The sequence below is a fragment of the Vicia villosa genome, linkage group LG4 (genome assembly GCF_029867415.1).
Source record: "Vicia villosa cultivar HV-30 ecotype Madison, WI linkage group LG4, Vvil1.0, whole genome shotgun sequence".
NCBI lineage: Eukaryota > Viridiplantae > Streptophyta > Magnoliopsida > Fabales > Fabaceae > Vicia > Vicia villosa.
This window is the reverse complement of record NC_081183.1, coordinates 36,657,563-36,663,562: the sequence shown is the minus strand read 5'-3', so window position 1 is coordinate 36,663,562 and position 6,000 is coordinate 36,657,563.

Sequence of the window (6,000 nt, the reverse complement as noted above, 5' to 3'; positions counted from 1 at the left end):
TCTAATTTTTATTTAAATATCAATGGGGGAAAATAGGGTGTTACAACAAAAGCGAATTCTGAAAGATCCGGTGATTACGCGCTTTCTAAATTCCCCACACAGCTGCTATCCAAATGACATGCAAAACAATACGATACTCCTTAGCCTCCCCGCTAAAGCCACAAAATAATCATGATGATCCCTCCATTGGCCCTGAAAGACCGACACAAAACCAAGCCACCCTGCTAGGATCGACCAAACTATACTAAAATGCGGACACCAGACAAATATATGATCCCTATTCTCAGTCTCCATACAACCATTAGAACCGGTTTGGTTCTCCTCTACTAGAATATTACGCCGCATCAATTTATCCTTTGTCAGTAATCTATTACAAAATAATTGCCAAATAAAAATATTTACCTTTAGAGGGACCACTTTCGACCACCAAATCTGAGAACCATCGAACAACTGTGTTGCACCCTAAAATTTGCCCACATATTTAATTTCTAATTGGCTTAAGTTTTGCATTCATGTACATACTTCATTAGGTCATTGACATAACATACATCATTAATCAATAAGCTTGGCAAAAGATCGAGGTTGTAGATAGAGCTGAGGTTTCACATGGCTTGAAGTTCATACTTTGTGCAGGCTTGTTTCTGTTGAATTTTCAACTAATCGTGGATTAAGGTTCCTTTCGCTGTGATTGTGTCAACTGGTGGATTTTCAGGGTTGTTCCTATGATCATCTTATTGTTAGGGTGTCATCTAGTTTATTCTCCAATTCAAAGTTTGGTTCATTTGATTACTTGAAATACAAGCTATCCGTTTGAAGCTTCGCCAAAAGAGTATGTATTCATTTGTTTGAAGAAGGTATTGGGCCACTTTCAGTTGTTAAAGACATTTGGCAAAATTTCAACTTAGTCAAAGTCAACCATGGACGGTCAACTTTGTTACTGAAGTTCATAATGAATCATCTTGGGCTCTTGTTTTATGATGTTTGTTCAAGTTGCAAATTGAAAGAAATATAAGATTCATTTGTACATTTAGGAGGGAAATGCAATTTTTGAATTCAAAGTTAAAACTTGTCACATGTTGCTTCAAAGTCAATACCAATACGGGATTCGTTTCAATACAAGGTCACCAAATGAAAATGGAAGATCTACAAGAAAATGTACAAAATAGGAACAATTGACTTTTCAGAACTTTTGACCGTTGACCAAAGACTTGGATTACAATTCAAAGAAAATGAAAAGGAAGAGAATAATAGTTACATTCATTTGAAAGAAAAAGAACTTCATTACAAAATTCCAAGTCCACACATTACAAAATGAATTCAGTCCATTCACTATGCTAAAATCCACATCCATCCATGATTATCCTACTGCTACTTCATCATCAAACTCCATATAACCTCATACAAGCCACAGAAAGAAAACCAAATTAACAATATATGAGACCAGCCCCATTTTCTTTTAATTCTTAACATTCAACCATTACACACCAGTGTCGTCGCATACATAATTCAGCATCCACATTCGAATTCATATCAGCAACATCCCACATTATCAACCTACAAGTGAACAAATGCAACACTGTCAGCTAGTGTGCTTCATACCTCAGAATGAAATCATGCTCACATTCAAATTTCCGCTCAAATTCGAAAGCACATCATGGCAGCCCATTTTCACCATAAGAATTCAGGCAATACACCAAAGCTGGCAGCATTCAACCTCACCGAAACCGAATTGCACCGTTAAACTCTTCAAATAAGAGACCCTGCACAAAAAAAAGATCAAACCGATTCAGAAACAGCCCCACCATTCCCCAAATTCAAACCATAAGCTAACGTTCATACTAACAGTCAAGCATTCAATAAAGGCGTAGGATTAATGCAATTCGAAATAAAGCTTCAGGACCTTAACAGCTCGGCAGTGACACTTCAAAGCATACGTACATGGCATCACACTTTATCATGACAAGTAAATGATATACAACTCAACAGGAAAACAGATTCACGTACCGTAGCCATTTCACCATATCGCATCAGCATAAACGTACCCAAAACTTTGATTTGTTCAGTCCCCAATCCAACCTCAGAGTAGACTCGTATTCGACCTGCACGCTAGTACAAAAAAAAACATCATCCACATCTAACTCAAAACCCAAACAGATACAGTTCACTACAAATTAACAGTCTAACTGTTTCTACCTATCACTAACTTTAACCAATTTCCCAAACTTTTTTTCCGGAAACAACAAATAACTAATTCAGTTTCAATCATAATTAACTCCCTAATAGTTTAACCAACTTTCTAACTGTCATGTAACCAACACCTAACCAATTACTAACTGTAACAAACTGATTCAGTTTCACAACCTAACCAACCACCTAACTAATTCAGTTTCACAACATAACTGACTTTCATAACTACCAAACTGACTCAAACTTCCAAAACAGAATTTCCCTCCCCTAACCAACTTTGAGACACTCCTATAACTTGCTAACAGAAAAAACCTCCATAACAGAACTCATAACCACCTCAAACCAACTTTAATCCTCACCCTTCAATTCATAACTGAACCCTCTCAATCTCCTCAATCCATATAAACTCAGACTCCACCATTTCACAGGGTTCCACCATTGTTCACGCCCATTCCCCCCATTTCATCACCACCATCACTGACCTCTCAACTTTCATCATCTTCATCCACCAATTTTCACTTCTGCAACCTCTCTTCTCTCTCAGTTTTCATCTTCCTCACCTAACTAAAGCTCAGGAACCCATAACCGTTAGAGCTTCATCAATGGAAGTTCTGAACGGTTGATCTAAACCTTCAACACTGCACAGTCATCATCTATCGCACCTCACACTAATCTCTCGCACAGACAACGCCACATCACAGAAAGGGAAGGAGAAGAAGATAGGAGAAGAAATATTGCAATAAGCTGGGGAATTCGTGTTATTACCTGAAATCGGAGCTTCCTCCGCCGCTCTTCCCGTTGATTTCGCACACGAGCTTTCGTAGCCTCATCTCCGGCTTTCTGATCACCGCCGGAGCATCTCCAGAAGGTATGTCTCGCCTCCTCCCTTATTCATCCTCCTTTTTGCTTTTCTTGATGCTATGTGGTAGATTTGTGTTCCCTGATTATTTCCCCCAAGGTATCACATCTGTATCCTTCGCTAGTTTCGTTTAATTTCACTTCTAAAAAATGCTAGGGTTTTAGGTTTGCTTAGATTTAGGGGAACGAAAAAGGAATCGGAGTAAACTAAGAGTAGATCTAAGGTTGTGAGGTCAAGGAGAAAGAGATGAGGGAAGAATGTTGGACGATTGGCCGTGATCAGCCGCCTCCGGCGCGGTGGAGTGATTTTCGGCGTAGGTGGTTTGAGAGATGAGAGAGACGAGAGTAAGAATTGAGTTGACACGAAGCTGAGGAGTCATAAACCAACCCTATTCCCCTTCTTCGTTTAACAATTTTTAATTAAGATTAATTGATTTCTTTAATTGAGACTGAATTGAATTTTAATGTAGGATTAGATCTAATTGACATAATAATCTGAATTAGTCATGTTAACCTGATCATCAATTGGGCCACCCGAATTTGGTAACTCACCCCCACTAAAAGCCCATGTGCGTTTTTCGAATGCTGAACAATGACAAAAACTTTGCTACTAGGCCAATCTGGATTGGGCTATGCGCCCTACTCTTGGCATACCCTGACTTCAAATACACCCCCTGACTCACATTTAATTGATAGTTTTTTTAGATTTTTTACTTAGTTCTTTTTACTATACTTTTTAGATGATAAAATACATGTAAAATCATAATTTTCTCATTAGATTTTTAGGTAATAACAACATTTAGAATCATAATTTTAGTTTGATTTTTAGGTAATAAAAAATGACATAGAAAACAATAAAAATATTTGTTTTAGGATTAATAGATTTTAACATAGTTAGGCTTGAATTAGATTTCCCTTAACACTAAAAACCCATAAAAATAGTAGTATTTTTAGGTTAATTTTGCACTAATACTTGAACCGTTTTCTTTATGTTTTGTACCATTTCCATGTTATTTTCGTGTAATTATTGTGTGATTTTGTTGCTTAGCTTTTGGTCATATTTTTGGCCTATTTTGTTAATATCATTTTAATGCTCCTTTTAAGAATTTAGTCACCATGTTAACATTAGACTTAGATTAGAATAACAATAACTCTAGGTTTAGAAATTAGGTTAGTCTTCCCCTTTTCATTTCATTTCTTTTTCTTTTACAACACTAAAACACTTAATAAATATCCAAATAAAACCCCTTTAAAAAATACAAAGAAAACACTTAAAAACACATTAATAAAAAAGTGAAAATCATTAAATAGGGGATGGAAGCTTGAATCCCCCTTGCTTAAGGGAATCATTCGAGTGCTTGGATCTCCCTTGCTTAAGGGAACCATCCGAGCGTAAGTTCCCAATTTCTAAAAAACAAAAACCAAAGAGTAACTCGAGCTTCCCTTGCTTAAGGGATTCCCTCGAAACGCTCAAACTCTCTTCTGTCTCTCGCCCTCGTGGCATTCTTAAGAACATGTCTCTCGCCCTCGTGGCATTCCCTCGAAAAATTGATCAGAGTCGCCACTAATATATTTATCCATAATTAGGCGTATAAGTCTCCAAAGGTCGAGCATCGTGGATTGTGACTTTAACCCCTGTTCAACTAAAAAACACAAAACAAATGGAAACTATTGAGCCGAACTACGGTAGCTCTGATTCCTGGTAAGGGATACGTAGGCATTGGGTCGCAGGGCCTAAGCAAGCACACTTGTAAATATTTCCTTCTTTTCCCCGTATTTCTTTTGCATTCATTCGCATTTAGGTTTAAACATTAGACACACCCTTTAGATTGAAACAAACATAGGTGGATACCATCGAGTACGATGAGCGTGAGGGGTGCTAGCACCTTCCCCTTGCGTAACCGACTCCCGTACCCTGTTCTCTGGTCGAAAGACCTTGTTCTTGTTTGAGTTAGGTTTCCTGGTATTCCTTTCCCTTGAAGGGATAAATATATTAGTGGCGACTCTGATCAATTTTTCGCGGTAGCGACAAACTGTTCCTCCCCTGCCGCCGTTAACAAATGATAAACACTACTAACATTATAACAGTGTGAAGAATGAAGCCGCCAGACCCACGAATCCTTCACCGCCTCCTGTAGAACCATTGTCCCCACCATCCGTATGCAATCCCCTAACAACGCTTCCTCCCACGCAAACAACCGTCTATGCCAACTCCAAGACTGCCCCCATCCCCCACCTAAATTAAATATCTGAGCTACCGTTGCTTCCTTATATTCCGACAAGTAAAAAAGCCTCCTAAATCTATCTTTCAGCAAACCTCTCTCCAACCAAGGATCCCTCCAGAACAAAGTATTCTCACCATTACCAACAACACGCTAAATATTCTCAGCCACCCACCCAGGAACATTTTTACCCATCCCTTGACGAATTCTATTTACACTCTGCCACCAAACCAACCCCCCTGCTGCCCCTATATTCAACCGCCCCCATTGTCACCATATCAGAATGCTAACACTCGATAACACAAGGTGTCTTCTTCACCAACATCCTCCAACACCATTTCCCCAATAAAGCCTCATTAAACTCCCTTAACTTTCTGACGCCCAACCCATCATTATTGTTACTCAAACAAATAGTATCCCAATCAAACTACGCTATCTTCCTCCTCTCCTCCGATCCTCCCCAAAAGAACATTAAATAAAGATTCAAGAGAAGCTACAATACCTATCGGTGCTTTGAAAAAGGATAGAAAGTACACCAGAATAGTGGACATGACAGATTTCAACAAAACCAAACGACCTCCCAAAGACAAATTACGACACTTCCACCCCGATAACCTTTTTCTAATGATGTCCACCGCTGGTTGCCAAAATTCAACTATAACATTCTTGATTTTTTTTAAAATATTGTTAAAAATTTAAAATGACATTATAAATTATAATAGATCGATAATTA